This window comes from Sycon ciliatum, chromosome 12, assembly GCF_964019385.1.
Source record: "Sycon ciliatum chromosome 12, ocSycCili1.1, whole genome shotgun sequence".
NCBI classification, from domain to species: Eukaryota; Metazoa; Porifera; class Calcarea; order Leucosolenida; family Sycettidae; genus Sycon; species Sycon ciliatum.
In genome coordinates, this window is record NC_088654.1 from 27,037,518 (window position 1) to 27,050,141 (window position 12,624).

General features: G+C 49.0%; 1 long non-coding RNA gene across 1 annotated transcript; it reads right to left on the bottom strand.

Moving 5' to 3' along the window:
- Nucleotides 1–5,666: 5,666 nt before the first annotated feature.
- LOC135828311 (uncharacterized) lies at nucleotides 5,667–12,204 on the bottom strand. The gene is made up of 3 exons (XR_010555625.1): nucleotides 12,068–12,204; nucleotides 9,501–9,661; nucleotides 5,667–7,924 (listed from the first exon to the last, which is right to left on the bottom strand). It is a non-coding gene; the product is annotated as an uncharacterized LOC135828311 (long non-coding RNA).
- Between the last annotated feature and the right edge of the window lie 420 nt (nucleotides 12,205–12,624).

A 12,624-nucleotide genomic window follows, 5' to 3' on the forward strand; every position in this document is an offset into this window, starting at 1 on the left:
AAACTCTTCTTCGTCTGTTTGGTATTCACTTCGCGTATGTCTCCTCCATAGCTCTCCATTATTCTAAAAGTAAAAGAAACCTCGTGAATAATTTCTCCGGATTTGTGGCACTTGAACTGCCTCGGCCTCGGTTGGGCATGCTTCACAAATGGCTTGTATACATTTACCTGACCACATCGCTACAATCATAACGTTTTTATGTAGCAATTTTTATGTAGCGCTAGTGCTAAAGATGTTACGTGTCTACACAATCACAAAGTCAAGCGCCGGTACAACGCATAGTGCTCAAATGCCCGGAATGGGCGGAGCGTAGTACGCAAGAGGTACACAAAAGGAGTAAAATAGGGATGTTTCGTTGTTACTCAGAGTTTCATGACAAAAACCAATCATCAGACATCTTATTATCATGATTGTAGCCGATTGTTGCCAAAAACCTGGGATTTCCCGATATTATCCACTATGAAACTCGGTATGCCGCTCAAACCTCCCATAATGCTCGTTTTGTTCCTTTCTAATGCTCCATAATGCTCTGATGCTCGGATAGTCGTATAATGCCGGCATTATCCGCTGGACCCTAGTACGAGGTCAATATAGGAAATAAAAGCCGAGTAAAAGACCGAGGCGAAGCCGATGTCTTTTACGAGGTTTTATTTCCTATACTCAGTACTGACCAAGTACGAAGTCAATATTAGATTTATCACGATCAACAGTCCGTATTTCAAATTCCAGAACGATAACCTCATGAATCCCGGTTTTATGATTGCACAACCGTTGCACCACCACCTACTCGTGCAGTGACAATGCTGCACTAGGCACCGTTCAACTGCGCAACCCCTAAAAATAGTAAGCAGTCAATATAGCGCTAAGGAGTGAAATATGCAGGAAAATTTGACTGCTTAGGTATAGCGAAAATCAATGGGAGTCAATACTAAGGGAGTGATGAAACCCAACAGTACGCTTGTACGTGAAATATAAACCGACATGCAAACCGAGGCGAAGCCGAGGTTTGTATGATGGTTTATATTTCACGTACAAGCGTACTAGTGGGATGTATTATACTTATGCTGACCTTCATACAAACTGACAGTCAACTTCTTCCTGTTTCTATGGTGGCGGTCTATATGGGGTTTGTATGGGGTTTGTATGAGGTTTATATGCCCAGTATAAGCCGCCGGCATGATGGGCAAGTTGACTGGAATGACTGTATGAAAGGTCAGCATAATCAGCAATATTCACCACTTACTGTAAAAGCCATTATTCTAACGAGGCGCAACGATTTCTCAAAATTGACTGGTTTACATGTACCAAAGGTAACGATTCTCACTCATTCTCAACGCTCAATAGGACAGTATATGAATCGATTTCTGTATAACGATTTCTATTTTAACGACAGGTTTCCCCTCGTTAACTCGTTAGAGTTAGCACTTCATTAATGGCTTTGACAGTATGTAGATGGACAATTGTATGTGGGTGAATATGGAGTGAGGTTTAAACGTGTATATAGTAATGAGCTACAGTAAAACCTGGTGTAAGCGACCTCTGTGTTTAGCGACCACCTGCTCTTAACGACCGTTTTTCATGCACCGACACTCGGACAGTTCCACACAGACTACATGTATCTAGTGTTCAGGAGGTGTTTGTCGCGCTGGAAACGGACAAGTTTGTTATAAGTTTGTATCCCTGGAGATGTTTGTTCCTGGAGAGCACTATGTAAGTGGTGCTCTTCAGGCACAATCTTTCTCAGCCTACTCAAGCTCAACTGATGAGGGGTGAATTCTCCAAACCACACTCTGTATTGAGCAGGGAGTGTTGCTTTTCACTCACAAAGCAACTGTTCAGTACATGGGGTAGTGGTCTACCAGAGCTATCACACTCACCACCGTGGTGGTTTTCCAGAAATGAGTAGAAGCAAAAAACCACACTCGCAGCCACATAATAGATAAATAGCCGAAAAACATCTAAATCCATCAAAGAAACGCCAGCAAGCGGGAGAAAAGGCCGTAAAATCAAGTGAAACAGCATGGCCAGTGGTGAGCATGGGTGACTGGGCAGCAGGGGAGCGCCTGAAAACAATGACTCCCTACATTCCTAGCCGCGACCGCTCAACCGGGCTAGAGGAAAAACACGCCTTTCGGCCAAAAAACCTTTCTATTTCATTAATTCCTGCCCCGCTGCCAGTCGGACCCAAGAATAGAGACAGCAAGAAATGGTATGTAATAACCAGTGTATGTCATAATCATAAGCCACACACATTGGCATAGAATATCAAGAAGAACAGCGGAAGACCCCATGAAACCAGGGTGGGTGGGCGGGCAACTTCAACTACCTCGAGGAAAAACAAAGACCACGATGGCAGGTTCAACGGAGTTGCGCAGAGCAAGAGCAAAAGCATTAACATATCTGCGAGTGAAAAATACGTTTTTGCACTCTTTCGCTACGCTCAGCCGTGAAATAAACAAAAACATTCACTCACAAAGCAACTGTTCCGTATATGGGGTAGTGGTCTACACTCACGATGTAAAGGATAGTGAGGCCGATAGGAGAGCAGCACACATAGACTTGGACAAGGAAAGACGAGCCGTGTGGCGCATGACGCCAGCGTGCCAAAGTCTGGGGCACTGTGACCACCATCTGTGGTCAAGTGTATAGTTACTATGAACATTATGTAGGTCCGGCCAGACTTGCCCTGGGATGATCACCAGCTGGCCAGGTTGGGTCTGGCGGCAACCGGGCGAGCACACATCAGCCAGGATCACATGATCAGCAGTGCAATCAGAGCAGACAAAATCTCTGCGAAATGCCCGAAGGTTCCCGTGCTAGGTGGCGAGTGCTACATCATGGAGTCGTACTGCCAGTAAATTCAATGTGAAGTGCTGCACTTCCGTGTTTGGGCTGGACGTCCGTTCAGTTCCTGCAAGAGAAGGAATGCTGTATCGAATGCACACGGCCAAACCCTTACACACACTTACTGCACACACATGCACCCTTACGCACACTCACCGTATACACACACACGTACTAGACGTACACTCACTGTACACACAAACTTACTGTACACACGCACACAACATCAACGACAACGACCACGACAACAAAGACAACAAAAACGCCGACAGCAACGCCCACAACTACATGTACAACAAAAATGCAAACAACAACGACAACAGTAACAACAGCAACGACGACCACAACGATAATGACGACGGCAACAAAATAAACAACAACAACAGCAACGACAACGACAACGACAACGACAACGACAACGACAACGACAACAACAACAACAACAACAACAACAACAACAACAACAACAACAACAACAACAACAACAACAACACCAACAGCAACAACAGCAGCAACAGCAGCAACGATAGTAACAACAACAACAACGACAACAATGAGGACATCGACAACAACGAAGACAACAACGTCAACAGCGACAACAATGCCAATAACGCCAACGACAACGACAACAACAGCGCCAACAACAGCAAAAGCGACGACAATGACAACAACAACCCCAATAACAACGGCAACAACCACGACAACGACAACAACCACGACAACGACAACAACCACGACAACAACAGCAACAACGACAACAACGTGGACAACGACAACGCCAACAGCGACGCCAACAACAACGCCAACGTCAGTAACAACAACAGCACCAACAGCAGCATCAACAGCATCAACAGCATCAACAGCAACAACAGCATCAGCGGCATCAGCTGCAACAGCAGCATCAGCTCCAACAGCAGCAACAACACCAACAGCAGCAACAGCAGCAGCAACCGCAGCAACAGCAGCAACAGCAGCAACAGCAGCAACAGTAGCAACAGCAGCAACTCAAAAACCCGACGCTCAAAAACCCGACGCTCAAAAACCCGACGCTCAAAAACCCGACGCTCAAAAACCCGACGCTCAAAAACCCGACGCTCAAAAACCCGACGCTCAAAAACCCGACGCTCAAAAACCCGACGCTCAAAAACCCGACGCTCAAAAACCCGACGCTCAAAAACCCGACGCTCAAAAACCCGACGCTCAAAAACCCGACGCTCAAAAACCCGACGCTCAAAAACCCGACGCTCAAAAACCCGACGCTCAAAAACCCGACGCTCAAAAACCCGACGCTCAAAAACCCGACGCTCAAAAACCCGACGCTCAAAAACCCGACGCTCAAAAACCCGACGCTCAAAAACCCGACGCTCAAAAACCCGACGCTCAAAAACCCGACGCTCAAAAACCCGACGCTCAAAAACCCGACGCTCAAAAACCCGACGCTCAAAAACCCGACGCTCAAAAACCCGACGCTCAAAAACCCGACGCTCAAAAACCCGACGCTCAAAAACCCGACGCTCAAAAACCCGACGCTCAAAAACCCGACGCTCAAAAACCCGACGCTCAAAAACCCGACGCTCAAAAACCCGACGCTCAAAAACCCGACGCTCAAAAACCCGACGCTCAAAAACCCGACGCTCAAAAACCCGACGCTCAAAAACCCGACGCTCAAAAACCCGACGCTCAAAAACCCGACGCTCAAAAACCCGACGCTCAAAAACCCGACGCTCAAAAACCCGACGCTCAAAAACCCGACGCTCAAAAACCCGACGCTCAAAAACCCGACGCTCAAAAACCCGACGCTCAAAAACCCGACGCTCAAAAACCCGACGCTCAAAAACCCGACGCTCAAAAACCCGACGCTCAAAAACCCGACGCTCAAAAACCCGACGCTCAAAAACCCGACGCTCAAAAACCCGACGCTCAAAAACCCGACGCTCAAAAACCCGACGCTCAAAAACCCGACGCTCAAAAACCCGACGCTCAAAAACCCGACGCTCAAAAACCCGACGCTCAAAAACCCGACGCTCAAAAACCCGACGCTCAAAAACCCGACGCTCAAAAACCCGACGCTCAAAAACCCGACGCTCAAAAACCCGACGCTCAAAAACCCGACGAGCGGCCAGGGGAGCGGCCAGGCGAGCGGCCAGGCGAGCGGCCAGGCGAGCGGCCAGGCGAGCGGCCAGGCGAGCGGCCAGGCGAGCGGCCAGGCGAGCGGCCAGGCGAGCGGCCAGGCGAGCGGCCAGGCGAGCGGCCAGGCGAGCGGCCAGGCGAGCGGCCAGGCGAGCGGCCAGGCGAGCGGCCAGGCGAGCGGCCAGGCGAGCGGCCAGGCGAGCGGCCAGGCGAGCGGCCAGGCGAGCGGCCAGGCGAGCGGCCAGGCGAGCGGCCAGGCGAGCGGCCAGGCGAGCGGCCAGGCGAGCGGCCAGGCGAGCGGCCAGGCGAGCGGCCAGGCGAGCGGCCAGGCGAGCGGCCAGGCGAGCGGCCAGGCGAGCGGCCAGGCGAGCGGCCAGGCGAGCGGCCAGGCGAGCGGCCAGGCGAGCGGCCAGGCGAGCGGCCAGGCGAGCGGCCAGGCGAGCGGCCAGGCGAGCGGCCAGGCGAGCGGCCAGGCGAGCGGCCAGGCGAGCGGCCAGGCGAGCGGCCAGGCGAGCGGCCAGGCGAGCGGCCAGGCGAGCGGCCAGGCGAGCGGCCAGGCGAGCGGCCAGGCGAGCGGCCAGGCGAGCGGCCAGGCGAGCGGCCAGGCGAGCGGCCAGGCGAGCGGCCAGGCGAGCGGCCAGGCGAGCGGCCAGGCGAGCGGCCAGGCGAGCGGCCAGGCGAGCGGCCAGGCGAGCGGCCAGGCGAGCGGCCAGGCGAGCGGCCAGGCGAGCGGCCAACGAGCAGCCAGCGATCAGCAACTACAACAGCAACAGGATGGGAAAAAGAACTAGAAGAACCAAAATGCGATTATGAAGGAGAACAAAGAGAACTGAGAACAGAAATTAGAACTAGAAAGAGAAAAAGGAAATGAGAACAAGAATGAGAACAAGGATGGGAACTATAATGGGAACAGGAATGGGAACTATAATGAGAACAAGAATGGAAACTATAATGAGAACAAGAAGGACAAGATGAATCATAACAAGAATATCGGCAAGAAAGAGTAAAAAATTGGGCACATTAGTGAGAAGCATCAAGGAAGAGAAAAAGTTCGAGAAAATCAGTGAGACCAAGTATGTAAACAAAAATGGGACGTTACAAAATCATAACACTTATGATAACAAGGATCTTCTCTGGATGGTAATCTTCGCTTACCTTTCTGGACACAGTTTAAGGTCATGTCCGGGACCAACATGACATCTGAAGTTGTGAGATCTGCTGCCGGAGCGACATTGCTCAACAAAGAGAATCCTGTTGACTTCTATGGACATGACATCTCCATTTCCCGGTGATCTACATTTGAGGAGCTTTGCAGCTTTACCTTAAAGAGGAAGTTAATGCTAGAATCAAAATTTCACTAGTTCTAGTCTTCGGGGTGCTGAGTCAAATGGTCTTGGTCCGAGAAAGCTGAGGCACTCCCTTCCTACTTCAATCCAAATCGAACTCGCGCACTTCCACCGAAAATGGGTGATTGCGCCCTACTAGATGAGGATTTGTATTCAAAATGTCACTAAAAGCGCCATTTCGTTCTTATAAAAGCACGGATGACCGCGATTGGCCCATATGTCGTTGTCTTCAAAAGTTTGGACGCTGAGTCGACTGGTTTTGGTCCAAAAACGCTGCGATGCAGCGTTCCTCCTTTTATTCCCGATCGGACATGGTTGAACAAGCGGTGACGTGCTCCTGGGCGGCCAAATCACCTGGTCACCACGCCAGCAGGCGACAACTTTCACACCAAGGTTCAACTCGAGTTCAACTCGAGTGACAGGAGTGCACCCAAAGAAGGTCAAACAGGCTAGTAAGTAGTTAGTTGTACCCTGCAGGCACGGTGACCACGTGACTAGTGTAGTAGGGCAGGGCAGTGCACGCTGGAAGTCCTCTGTATGGCCTCTCAGCGGTATGAAACATTTGTCATGATTTGGACTTGGCGAGTACCTCCGTACCGTCCTGTCCGCTATAGTTCAAGCCGTTCAGCGATTTCCCTTGCTTCCATGTTGATTTGACTGTACGCACCCTCCGGTGCATGCTGATAAGTTCTGGTAATAATATGACTACTCTCTAAAAATCACATCACACATTTTCATGCAGATCTCACGGTGTATACATTGATAGTGAGCTCGATGCTAGCCTACATCAGTACATGTACTCGTTCTACCTACATTCTTCGGCGCCCGACATCACTGCACTGCACGCCCACACACTGTCATGTACTGAGCTTGATGAGCTTGATACTAGGCTAGTCATTCTTCCGCGCTACATTTGTGTGGCGCCAGACATTACTGCAATGTACGCCCACACGTCTCCCAACTAGTACTGGCCAGTATCTGATAGCAAAGCGATAGCAAGTGCCGTCAAACGTTCTGAAGACGTTAGCGGAGCGACTGCTCGAGCGCCATTTTGAAGCTAGCAGTGCACTTCATTATCTACTATCTAGTACATGTAGCAAGTTTTCTTAGCACACCGATACATCTAAGGTATTTGTTTGGTTGATAGCATGTTGCAAGGCGCAGGACGAACTGTGTTCGAAAACAGTGTTCTTTACTACGACCATCCACGGTTGGCAGAGGTTGTCGTGAAAAGCACTGTTTTCGAATACAGTGCGTCCTCCGCCTTGTGACATGCTGGCAAGCAAACAACATGATTGTTTTCAACCAATCAAGGCTTATCTAAAAATCTAAGGTATTTCCTGTGGAGCTCGCTAAGTGTGTATTGCGATAATAGTACTCACTCTGCTAAAAGAATTTCACGGTTCGCGTGAGACTCGACTGAAAGCCAAGTTTTCCGCATCCGCTGTGGGAACGGCGCTTTGCTAAGCCATACTATAACATCCAGTTGGGGGGGGGGGAATTAGAACTCTCCTGTGAAAGAGAATATAACAAACAGAACTTACCCACGACAGCTGTGCTTTTGCCCTTCTTCCAGGGTCCAAGAACGTCCAGCCTCTCCTTCACTATATGCACGCATCCACAGACAGAAGAAAGAGCAGTTTCTGTTTCTTATCTCTGTGTTATACTTACTAAATTGAGAATCAGACGAAAATTGAACCTATAATAATATGTATGCACAGGTACCGGTGCCACTTGTCTGCCGCCATCTTCGAATACTCAAAATCTCCAACTGAACAACCCGTGCGGCGAGTTTATACTTCTGCTATCGCCTCAAAGTTCTACTGTTTCCTTCCGTAAATAATGGCTTTGTAACTTGACTGTATTATAAGTGGCCTGTACGCCACAATACACTGTTACACACAGACATGTAGACACAAAATAGATGCGCGTCTTGCACAAAAGTCAAAGCAATACAGAGAGCAGAGCTAACCTTTCTCAACGCCAGCAATGTTGTTCTGACGCCACGGATACATTTCCAGCTAGTATAACCCCAGCTGCAGCACGTATCGGGGGGGGGGGGGGGGGAGACTGAGGTCAATGACGACACTCTCTTTGTTGCCATAGTAACCACAAGTACTCATTGGCATCATGTCCATTGTGTCTTAATACTCTTATGTCGCTACGCACAAACCTTTTATCACTGCTTTCTCAGCCACAGGGTGCCCGATGACATAACCATGATAACGATAGCAGAGCTGTTGTGCGGGAGAGTTTGCGCCCACGGATCCTTTCCCTGATTTTGAGTACTCCAAGATGGCAGCAGACCAAGATCAAGAAAATACGGGGTTTACCCCCCCCCCCTCCAATGCAAAACACGTGTGTGGTGTGTGTACTATTGTGTCAAAAATTTTCGCGGAGAGGAAGCAGATTTGTTAGCTCCTGGTTTTCTCTTTGTTGGCCTCCTCCACGGGGCGGCCTTGGCCTTCTGGTCAGGGTCGTCCCTGGGTATTGACTGGCAGTAGGCTTTTCATGCCTTGCAGCCGGTTTCGCTCGCGCGGAAGGGCATTCAGTGAGCTGACGACCAGGGCGGGTAATTTGTTGCCGTCACCGTCTTCTTGCGTCCTTTCCGCATCCTCCGCAGTGGCGTGGCGAGCCCTCGGATCAATCCCCAGCCTGAAACAATGCTGAGTGGCGTTCGGCAAAACAAGTGGATTCCTGGATGAAAAAGGATACAGGTCACACTCGCAACAATTTATTCCTGCGCGGTGATGGTGATAGCTGGAATTGTGAATTTGTCGTGTTGTTTGGACCTGAGTGGCCAGTCGTCGTGCGGCGATGGTGTTGTGATGTTAGCTTGCTGCGCATACTCCTCGTCGTTTCGTGAAAGTACGTCTTGTGGAGCCCTTGTGGGACGTTCGGTGCCCACCCTCCAGCTCAAGATTGTGCTTTCCTGGTGCATGAAGGCCGAAGCAGTACAGACGTTATTGTTGAACAGAACATCATGTTCACATAAATATTGTTCCTTTCTTCAGTCGTTGCATGTTATAGTGGACCTACAGCAGACTGTTCATCTGGTTTGTGATATTTCCTTCCTCTGTTTGTGAGTCCCTTTCCATCAATATGGCAGCTTGTTTTGATTTCCTTTTTTTCAATTCATTTTGCTGTACTTTCTGTTTTGTTTGCGCCACTGCCCCTCACCTTGCGCTCAGTTCTCTGAGTGGAGGGCGGCGTGACCCCAAAGGGTAGCTGATTGATAGCAGTAGTAGTAGTGTGTACGTGTGTGTGTTCGCGGCGGCAGTTCTCGCAGCTAATCACGTCCACAAACGGTACACGGTGAGGCGAAGCTACATGGCACACTGCTGGAGAAGCCAAAACAAAGACAGAGTAAAGATGAGGTAGTACTTGACCTGTGAGTGGATGGCGGGGGAGAACAAAACCGCTCCCTGCACTGAGCCCGACAGGTACTATCACGCAGAGCTAAACCACGTCAGTGTATGCAATATTGTAATGACACGATCGGGACGTACGAGCCGGTTATCATTAATATTACGCGAAAAGTATGCCCTACTACAGAGCACACATGTTGTTGGTTTGACAGCATGACATATCTAGTACTATACATACAGTGTACAATCATGTACCACGCAGTCGTGAGTTAGTCGCGTGTTGCCCTTTCCTAAAGATGCCAAAATATTTCGCAACTAAACTTATGCTTTTCGCAACCATGCCAAAACAAGTGAAAGTAAGTTGCTGAAATCGCATCGATATTTTCAGAAAAAGCACAATAGTTGCTAGTCTCGCAACTCAAAATGAGCGTGTAAATCAGGCCCGCGGAACCGGTCCGGCCATGGCTGGACCACCTTTCCCAGATGGTACACCTGATTCATGCAAAACCGGTGTAAACAATTTCAGAGGGTCAGGACTAGGACTTGTGACAAGGATCGTTCAATGGACGACCTCACCTTCCACCAAAGCACTGCAGCATCGGTCTCTCCTCCATCCTATCGAAAATACATACGCGAGTCAACATTGGAAACGAGCGAAAAGCACGAGATCGAGCGTCGATCCGGATCGAGAGACATCTACGTGAATGCTGTACAAGGAAGCCGAAAAAATGATCGGTCTGAATGCACAATGTTCACAGCGTGTAACATGTTTAGGAGCATGAACAGACTTGGAATGAGTCCTTGACTCCTTAATCCTTGTCCTTTTTTGTTGAACATTTACACAGCATCCATGACATAGCGGCATGCTCAGTGCTGCCACATGAGAAGTACACTTGTAATGATGATTGTATGCAATGTTTCCGTGCTTCTTGTTGAAGCGGAGCATCACGGACATTTCAATGGTCTCCTCCAACGAATTACTTGCTCCAAGGCGCTCCTCTGCAAACAGTTGCGGAAAAGATGCGAAGTAGTTTGTGAGTTTCAAATTCAACTATGTCAAAAGAAGTCTTGAGGCCTCCTGCAGCTTCATAATATAAAAAGAAGTTTGAGTGGACACATCCATTCCAGTCTCCCTGCAAATCTGAACCAATTCCATTTTTAAACAGTTAACGTTTCGGCACACGGCTTCATCAGGTAACTGAACAATGATACTGTGCCAGCTACAGAGCAGCAGTTTATATACAGGGCGTTCCGCCAAAAGGGTGTAAGTCCTCTCGCTCCGAAGAAGGGAAGAAGTGTCAATGGGAGCCCACACCACAGCACAGGTGAGAAGACCAAGGTGCCGCCATACAGCCAAGTTGAATCACATGCATACTGAGGCGAGAAGGTAAAAAGTGTCACGTCAGGTTACTTCAAGATGTACATGCATGCAAAGGTGAGAAGACAAAATAATGTGTCACATCAGCTTACTAGTAGTACTGTCATTGTAATTATTCGCCCATCTTTCAATACACCTCGTTATGATAGAAGGTCCCATCCGGTGCTCGTGTTAACCGGTGGGTGTGTGTTCCTGACCTAGACGGTCTCGCGCAGTTTTCGATGAGCCCTATCACAGCGAACGACCAAGAATGTTAGCTATAACAAAGTGATGATGAAGGACAGAGGACCACGGCACAGGACGGCCACGGCTAACTTCGAGAACTCAACGTCCTTGCACTGTCTATCACCTTTCTCATTCCTTCCTTCCTTAGCTACTGTGTCTCAGATGACATCGAGACAGCTACAATAGTAGTCAATACTATCAGTCGCTGAAGAACTAAGGCTGAGAGAGTTTAGTCTCGAGTCGTAGCCTAAAGTTAAAACCGTTCCTATTTGCATGCATCACACTCTATGCACAGTTGAGTCACAGTGATACATAATCGATCATTGGTACACTGAGCTTGGTTCATGCTGCTTATTGCTAGGCTGGTCGTTCTAGCGGGCTACATTCTGTGGCGCCAGACAGTACTGCACTGTACGCCCACACGTCTCCCAAACTAGTTCTGACCATGTAACAATACTCAGCAATAGCAGTTACCAAAACTAATGCTGTCAAACGTTCAGAAGACGTTGGCAAAGCAACTGCTCACGCGCCATTTTGCAGCTAGCAATGCACTTGCATATCCATGATCTAGTGCATGTACATACATGATGTAGTGAGTATTAGGTGCACTGGTGCATCTAAGCCTAAGCCAAGGTATTTCCAGTGGAGCTCGCTAAGTGTGTATGGTGATAATAGTACTCACTCCACTAAGGGCCTAAGCCTAAGGCATGCTGTTATAGCCAATTGGAAAAGAAATTATAACGGTCCCAGTGAAAGAGATAACAAACAGAACTCACCCACGGCAGCTTTTCAGTAGTCATTCTTCCAGTGTCCAAGAACGTCCAGCCTCTCCTTCACACATATATACAGCCATTACAGTTATCGTTACCGGTAATTGTCTACCGCCATCTCGCAATACTCAAAATCTCAAATTAAACAACCATTTCGGCCAGCTTCTCCTTCTGCTATCGCCTTAGAGTTCTTCTGTTTCCTTTCGTAAAGAATGGCGTTGAAACTTGAAAGTAATTGTTCTCTACGCTAAAATAAACTGTCTTCCACAAAATAGCCGCGTGTCTTCCACTAACGTTTCACAGAGAGCAGAGCTAACCTACCCCAGCGTCTGCAATGCTGAAACGACGAGGCCGCGCCGTGCGAGCCAGCAATAAGAGCTACTGTCACGCCGAGTACATGCCATTGGCATTGTATTATCACTTGTAATAAAAAGTTGTATTGCTGACGACTGCTTCCACAGACGTTGTCATGGTGAGGCGATGCTTTGCAGCACACAGCTGGATACGTACTCCTTGCAGCTCCCTACACAGCAGTACTGAAGTCTGAAGCACGCTAAAGCCAA